Genomic DNA, 9,559 nt, shown 5'->3' on the forward strand with positions numbered 1-9,559 from the left:
AAAAATATATTAAACAATTTGACTTATTGTTATGGAAAATATCAGGAATATTTGAAATATTGGAAAATGGTTTCATGCAACGTTTGAATATTTTATCCGGCACAAGTGTTTTTTTAAAAATTTGTATGTTATGTTATTTTTGAAATAACATTGCCATTTGCGTCATACTTAATAACACCGTTTCTATATAGTCTGAATAACGGTTGTTAAATAATGTATATTTTATCCAATTGAATATTTTTTTGACTCATATAATTCTAAATTAAAAAATTGTAAATGATCTTAAAAAATCAATCTAAAAATCAGAATTATTTTAGTAAAAAAAATGTAATATCCTAACGCATATTTTCTATATCTTAACTAATAATATGTATACCACCCTTCTACAAATAAAAAATTTACAGTTGGTCCACTTTAACTATGTTTAGTGGAACAACTTCTAATTTGTTTTTTTCAAATAAAATCATATTATTCTCCTATAATAAGCGTTCTTTTATAGGGACCAAATTTTAAATAACTCAATCTAACTAGCATTGTATTGTGCCCTTATATTAACCTCAGTTTTAGTTGGATCAACTATGTATTTTTTAAAAACTAACTTATTTCCTTAATTAATAGGTTAAATAATATATTTAACAATTTGACTTATTGTTATGGAAAATATCAGGAATATTTGAAATATTGGAAAATGGTTTCATGCAACGTTTGAATATTTTATCCGGCACAAGTGTTTTTTTAAAAATTTGTATGTTATGTTATTTTTGAAATAACATTGCCATTTGCGTCATACTTAATAACACCGTTTCTATATAGTCTGAATAACGGTTGTTAAATAATGTATATTTTATCCAATTGAATATTTTTTTGACTCATATAATTCTAAATTAAAAAATTGTAAATGATCTTAAAAAATCAATCTAAAAATCAGAATTATTTTAGTAAAAAAAATGTAATATCCTAACGCATATTTTCTATATCTTAACTAATAATATGTATACCACCCTTCTACAAATAAAAAATTTACAGTTGGTCCACTTTAACTATGTTTAGTGGAACAACTTCTAATTTGTTTTTTTCAAATAAAATCATATTATTCTCCTATAATAAGCGTTCTTTTATAGGACCAAATTTTAAATAACTCAATCTAACTAGCATTGTATTGTGCCCTTATATTAACCTCAGTTTTAGTTGGATCAACTATGTATTTTTTAAAAACTAACTTATTTCCTTAATTAATAGGTTAAATAATATATTTAACAATTTGACTTATTGTTATCGAGAAATATCAGTAATATTTAAGATATTGGAAAAAAATGTAATGCAACGTTTGAATAATTTTTCATGCACATGTGTTTTTTTAGAAATATGTACGTTCTGGTATTTTCGAAAAAACATTGCCATTTGCGTTTTACTTCAATAATACTATTTTTATATAGTTTGAATAACGTTTGATAAATAAAATATATTATATTCAATTGAATATTTTTTTGACACATAAATTTTCAAATTTAAAAATTATAAATGATTTTAAATAATCAATCCAAAAATTACATTATTTTAGAAAAAAAAGTGTCATATCCTAACGCTTATATGATGTTTCTTTACTATTAAAATTTATACCACCCTCCTACACGAAATAGCTTTACAGTTGGTCATACTTTAACTATGTTTACTAAAGAGACATACAAATATCCAGGTGAAACAACTAAATAAAAAGTAGGCCCAAATAAATGTCTACTGGAAAAACTTTTTAATTATTTCTTTCAAATAAAAATGTATTAGGTCTAATGTATTAATAAGCCTACTTTTATCAGGACCAAATTTTTAATAACTCAGTTTAACTAGTATTGTATTGTGCCCTTATATTAACCAATGTTTTAGTTGGACTATCTTTGAATTTTTTAAAACTAACTTATTTCCTTAATTATCAGGTTGAATAATATATTTAACAATTCGACTTATTGTTATCGAAAAATATTAGGAATATTTGAAATTTTGGACAAAAATATCTTGCAACGTTTGAATATTTTATCCGACACATGTGTTTTTTACAATTCTGTATGTTCTGATATTTTCGAAATAACATTGCCATGTGCGTCATACGTTAATAACACTATTTCAATATAGTTTGAATAACGTTTGTTAAATAATGTATTCGATAATATACAATATATATATATATATATTATATTATTGAAATATTTTATATATTGGGCAATTTTTTTTTAATGTTAACCGAAATTGTTTTTCACTATTATAATGTTTGCTCAATCTCACAAGTTTCTTAGAAACATGTATCGTTTTGTTTTTTTGCAAATAACACTGCCTTTTGCGTCATATTTTAATGAAACTGTTACTATATAGTCTGAGAAAAACTTGCTAAATAATGTATATTATGTTCATTTAAATTTTTCACTGTACAATTTAAGATTGTGTATCGTAGTTTTCATTGTCTATCTTAGAAGTGTTCTTTAGTGCATTATGCAGAAATTAACTATTTATATTATAGTTTTTATTATTATTGAAGTTTCATTGGGTATGTCTTATTTGTATTTTTTTTACAATACATTCCCAGGTTCAACGCTTTAATCATCATCATTTTATGCATTCTAAATAAATGACAAATTGTATTTTAAGTTAATTGCAAGGAGAAATTATTTTCATTTAAAAATTATGTAAGCGAGTATGAATTTATATAGAAACCTAATTTTATTTTTATATTTAGTCACTCAGGGTCGACCATTTCCAGGTATGTTTAAAAATTATATACAGCTTTACATTTTACATACAATTTTATACACGTTTCTATTTAACTTGTATATTTTTACTGACCTATTGTAAAATAACCGTGTAGTTATATATTCCTATAAGTAGATAACAGTACCATTACAGATGACATTACATATACGTTTTTTTTTTTGAGTATTTACACGAATTAAAGGAATTATTTGATAAATATAATAATTTGTTTTTATTATGATGAAAATTAGACAAGAGAAAATACCAATATGTGTAAATTAGGATATCTAGTCAACTATTATATTACTATACAAAACGATATCATATTTTTATTATTAAACAGTAATTTTATTTGTTGGTTAGGTGACAGACAGTCGGAACAGAACCCTGGTAATTTTACGTTGTTTTTTATTAATACAAACGCCAAATACGAACAACATTTTGGAGCACTTCCCGTAGAACTTTTTGAATGAGTTTCAACTACGTGTCTGTTTCAACGACAAGAAGGTTTTTCGTCAGTAAAATAATTTAAAAAATTTTTTTTTTTTTCATGTAATTTGATGATCGAATATTTAATTTTTTACTTGACTCTTTTTTTTAATCGTCTTTTTATGGCATCTTTGGACATAAAATAAAATTGTAAAAAATTAATTTCTTATGTAAAATAATTGACATTTTTCCGAGTAACAGTAAGTCATTAAATTGAGTTTATAATCTAAAAAGCGCGTTGCCAATTTTTGAGAATTTTTCTAATCTTTTTATTAGAAAGCTAATAAGACTTTACATGAAATGTATGAGTTTTATACTAATAACATCATAAAAACGCTTAAAAAAAAGAGATGAAAACACATGGAAAATTGGAAAAACTGGGGAAAAAGATCACAGTAATGAAAAAGTTAAAATACTTATGTGTAAAATTAAGATAAATTTGCGGTTTTTTAGATTATAAACTTAATTAATGACATTTTGATTATCAAAACATTCAAGTGAGTAAGTAAAATATAACGCTGGGAGTTTTTCAATCATTTTTTTTTTATGACAATAGATACAATACAAAATGATAATAAAAAACTAAAAATACTTAATACGACTAAATGTCATCGGTTTTAGACATGCTGGGTAAGTTTTAAATTATTGTGCGGGTGTTGGTTCCGAATGATGGTTCACATTTGGCGTTTTGGTCCATATAGTTTTTTTGGATTTCCACTTATTTCTTTATATCTATTGGTAAAACATATTTTCCAACATAAAGTTTGGAAATTTTAATAGATTTTTAATAAATATTATTAAAAAAAAAAAAATTGAGATGAAAATGTTACTAGACCAGATAAGTCTACAAAATTCAATAGGGGTTAAATTTATTTTTTGTAGAAGCTGCACCAAAGTACTAAAAAATCGTATAAAACATGATTCCTATTTAATCTCGTTTAATATTTATTTTTCTACATACTATTTTGTCAATTTAAAGTTTGCAAACATTAATTTGATGTGTATAATTTGTTGAATTATAGGTGACGATAAAAAGAGTTCAGGTATAGTATAGACAGTAGAGTTAATAGTTGCCTAATGTGCACTTTCTTCATTACATTTTTAATATTTATTTAATATTTTTATAAACCATTAAGTTAGTTCTTTATCTTATCATTGTCCTTCATTGATTTTCGTCAAACCCTCTCTCTAACACTATAAGTTCAAACCACCAGTAATACATGAGATGTGTTAATATTCATCTACTGGAATTAGAATAGTATCCCTCTTAACAGTTGTAGTAAATCAGACAGTGGCGTGGTCTAGCCGAGACATGATGCGCAGGAACACCTGCCGTAACGCACCTGAGATGGCGCTCGCAAAGCAAGGCGGGGCAGTTTTTTTATTTATTATAAATATTAATCTATCTTTATTAATCAGCTATAATTATGGATTAATAGTTGAAAGTTTTTTGAAAAGGGAGGATAGTAAAAGTTTTTTTAAAATTAATAGAATACAGTAAAATCGCGTAACACATTCAACATTAGTGCGTCAGAGATACAGGAGCACATTTACAGAAATAGCCCTGGTCTCGGACCAAATGATTAAGTTTTTTAGTAGTCAGAGACATCTACTGGCAAATTGTATTTACGAGACTGACACGGCCGAATACAGTGATTGCCTGAAGCGTCAAAACAGCGAAGGATCTTGTTCAGTGCTAAGATAATTTCTTCTATCTCTTTTTTCTTTTTCTTGTAGATGAACTCCATCGATAATTCGAACAATGATTGGATGCATTAATCATCTAGTAAATTAACTTAATAAATAATCAAACAAAGTAAATTCGTGAACCCGGTACTAACGTACGCAGTATTGGTTTAACCTCTGCACAACTGTATTTGGGGGATTTTTTTTATCTGATGAATTGCGTTACACTGATCATATACGACAGAGTGCAGTAATCATCAGAGTCTGTTAACAGTGATTCGCACGAGCACATTAACTGAATAGTTAGGTTAGGTGCATGTACTCGGCTAGACACGCTTGTCCTAAAATATTATTGTTGATAAAAACCTTTCATTAATATATATTCAATAAATATTAAAATATTGTGAAGACAATAAGTATTACAATACTGTACATTTTCTTTTGTATTAGTTATTAGTAAAACAACAACGTGTATAGTAATATCATGGTGACTTATTTATTGTTATGTAAATAAAAATATCTACATTTATAAATCAAAAACCTTTTTGTATTCTTATTGTTAGTATTATTGAAATTGGTTTTTAACACAGTTTTAAAATCGTGTAAAAAATGTTATATTGAAAGCTATTATTTTCTTAAATATTTACTGTTAAAAATGTTTTACTGCCAAAAGTTCTCAAAACAATAATAAATTGTTTTTTCGTTTTTAGGCTGGGTGTCTTCATGTTTAAGTGGTATGTTTTTTTCATCGCTTATTACTTTGTTTTATTTAATTTGTTTTGCACAATTGAAATATGGTACCAACAATATTCACGACAAAGGCTAATTTATCTTGGACGTCTTATATATCTTGTTCATTTACTTTGAAATATTTAGATTATTAATAGTTCTATAATCGAATATCTTTGAAACGATTTAAACATGCTATATACACTTTAATACAAATTATATTACAATAAAACACATAATATTTTATGGTCATGTACATTGTGCAATATTTCGAACTTGACAAATAATTAACATCTTTTAACGGAACCCTGATTTGAAAAAGTGACAGACCATTACATTAAACTGGTTTAGTGTGGTGTTATCATGAACAAGTTATGTACCGAGGAATAAAGGTTAAAATAGTTATGGAACTTCGATTAGATTAAATAATTTCGTGCTCATTTAAAAATGCACACTAATTAATTTTGATTCATTATCTTCGTTATTTTTTGAAATATCTAATATTTTATTTTTTAAAAGGTTGTGTAGGTGGCGGAACCTCGGAGGAGGCAAGTAGTTCAGAACCACCAAAAGGTAATAGTTACTTATTTTTAAACATTATTAATTTGGTGATTCCCTTATAAAGTCTTAAAACATAAAATAGCATCGTTTAGCATTCGATATGGTTCACTATATTTTGGTCGTGATTGAAATTCGAAAATACAGTTTCCGTTCGCACTGTAAAGACGAATGCGTTTCTGAGCATCTCTTATTTACGTTTCAGTTCAGTTAGTCGAAGTTACAAATGTCCCTTTTTCATATTACGGAAATAATTATTTTCTTCCAAGGGAATTACTTGACGGCGTCGTGGAAACGTTACCTCGCTGTCCGCGGTACGCCGTAATAAAACTCGTCCTCTAATATTATTGTTTCAATTATATTATTATTATTGTCATTATATATTAAAATATTATATTTTGTTACTCATTTTCGTATATAATACTAATTTCATATAATAACGTTTTGTATCGTGTTTAGAACCTAAGAGCAATAAAAAAAATGCAAACAGTGTTGACAACTCTATATTGAAGGTAAAATAACCTAATTGATAACGCACATATATATGTATATACAGGGTGATTCATTAAGGATAAGACACTAATTTTCTCGGAATATATTAATATTTTGAAAAATATTTTTTTCCAACATTTTTTGGTACACATTGTACTATATTTTTCAATATTTTGAAAATGTTTATCATTAATCCTTGAAGGCCAAAAAGAGGAATTTTAGTTTTTTTTTAAATAGTATCATATGTTTTTAATTACATTACAAATTTATGTAACAATTTATAGAAAAAAAATAAAAAATTATTTTAGCGTTTGAATTTTCATTTATTTGTTCATTAGCTATGACTTTGTTAAGATACTACATTTTCTCTTAATAATTATCACGTTTCTTCGGTTTTCCAAAACCGGTAGCACATAAAGTTCATATTAATGTTCGCATTGTCCATTTGGCAATAACACTCTAACAAAAAAAGTCACTGGTATAAAAGACTTTTAAATAATGATAGACAAACGGGTCTTAACTACAGATTTCCTATTCCAACACAGGCACACAGATTGGTTTTATAAACACACTTTATCAAATTTTTTTTATGCGTGTAGTAACTACTCGTCTTTGTAGTAACAATTGAAAATATTAAGAAATACAGTTAAAAAATAAAATCTTTATAAAGTCATAACAATTGAACAAATAAATGAAAATTCAAAATTCGAACGCTAAAATATTTTTTTATTTTTGCCATTTAAAAAAAACTAAAATCCCCTTTTTTGCCTTAAAGGATTGATGATAAACCTTTTCAAAATATTGAAAAATATAGTATAATGTGTACCAGAAAATCTTGGAAAAAATATTAATATATTCCGAGAAAATGAGTGTCTTATCCGTAATGAATTACCCTGTATAAATACAGGGTGATCCAACTAACGTAAGACACTCATTTTCTCGGAAAATATGAATATTTTGAAACTTTTTTTTTTCCCATTCTTTTAGGTATAAGTTTTACTACATATATTTTTCAATGCGTTGACAATTTTTATTTCCATCCCTTATATGATAAAAAGGGTCTAAGTTCACGTTTTCAAATGGCAACACATGTTTTTAATTCCATAAATTTGTAGGAAAAATTTTTTAAAATAAGTTATCGTTTGAATTATTAATTTTCATCCATATAGTCCGATTTTGTCTATATATTTATGGAATTTAAAACATATGTACCCATTTGAAAAAAACGAAGTTCGTAATTCTTTAACGTATAAGGGTCAAAGATAAAATTTTTCTAAATATTGAAAAATTTAGTTAAATATGTACCTAAAATTTTAGGAAAAAAAAATTCGTAAAATATTCATACTTTCAGAATAAATGAGTGTCTTACGTTAGTTGGATCACCCTGTATGTTTATAGTTCTATTATTATAAAATTGTATTCCTTAGGTTTCTTTTCAAAATCCAACCAATAATTTTCAGTAACACAGGTAATTTTAAAAAAGTTAATTCTATTTGAGCTATGAATTAATAATTTATTTTTTTGACAGAAAGGATCCAATGACAACAATCCAAATTACAGATTTATATTCAGCTAAAAATACAGCTTTTAAAGAAATATAAATATACAAAATTAAATTTTCAAACCGGGCTACTATGTTTTCACCCGATTTTATTATTGTAGCTTTGTTCAAGTACAATGTGCATATGATTCCTTTATCGTTATAGCCTATATCAATATGTTGCTTAATCTCAAAAAGGTTTGTCTAGATAATAGGTACGACGGATTAAGTTATATATAATAACTGTTATTGGTTGAAGCGCTTTGAATGTGGCATGTTATCCTTTGACACTTGATGATTTGATGTGAAATCACAGTACGTAGTATAATTTTGAAAAAAGCAGCATGTACACAGTGCAATGGAAAGTCTGCATATTTCTCAGTAAACTGGTTTCAAAAATACAGTATCTTCTTAAAAATAAAAATAAGTAAAGGTAATAGACTGATTATTAGAAAACAATAATTTCAAAAATATGAATGATACTTAGGACTGATACAGACCAGTGCAGACAAATTAATAACTTATATTAATAAGTAAAGTAAAATTAATAATTTTAATAGTCAATATTTAAAAAATAATTTTCTTCATATTTACCTTATACTCTCAACTACATGAGGTCAGTCAAATATTTGAAAAACTATGAAATCAAAAAAAAATTTTCCCAACAATTAGATATTTGTAGATACTGCATATCTCTTTAGGAGTGAAGTATAAATCCATATTCTGTAACAATGAGTAAATTCCCTGGGTATATATTATATATTTCGTATGGTTTAAATCCAACACTAACAACATAAATAGATATCGTAAAAGCAACAACAAACACTGCAAATAAATGATATAGATAATATAAATATAAAAATACAAATACAAATACAAAAATATATAAATTGATAAAATGTAAGGAGCTTATGTAGTAATAATTAGTCAAGTATGTAAAATATAAGTCGGGATAGTGTTTTCATAGTCCTAAATTCCAATGTCCAGATTGGTCAACCAGTTTATTGCTGCTGCTGTAGCCTTATGAAGATGTTCCATTCCGCCTTGTATGCTGCGTATTGGACATTCTTCCACGATGTGGTTGGCTGTCTGGGTATCGTATCCGCAGTCGCGTTGTGGTGTATCCCTAAGTCCCCATTTATGGAGCATTTTTCCCGTTTTTCCGTGTCCAGTCCTAAGTCTGTTTAGGGTCACCCATTCTTTCCGGGGTAGTTGGAACCCCGGAACCCTTACTGTAGGATGTTCAATGATGTTAAATTTGTCGGGATTATTTAGTCTCCATTCATCAGTCCATTTAGAGTTGAGGTTATAGTTTTCGTTAATTAA

Source organism: Adelges cooleyi, unplaced genomic scaffold, assembly GCF_023614345.1.
Source record: "Adelges cooleyi isolate 19-005CV unplaced genomic scaffold, UGA_ACOO_1.1 ACOO_flye_CR_arks_rails_tigmint_CR_PRNA_795, whole genome shotgun sequence".
NCBI classification, from domain to species: Eukaryota; Metazoa; Arthropoda; class Insecta; order Hemiptera; family Adelgidae; genus Adelges; species Adelges cooleyi.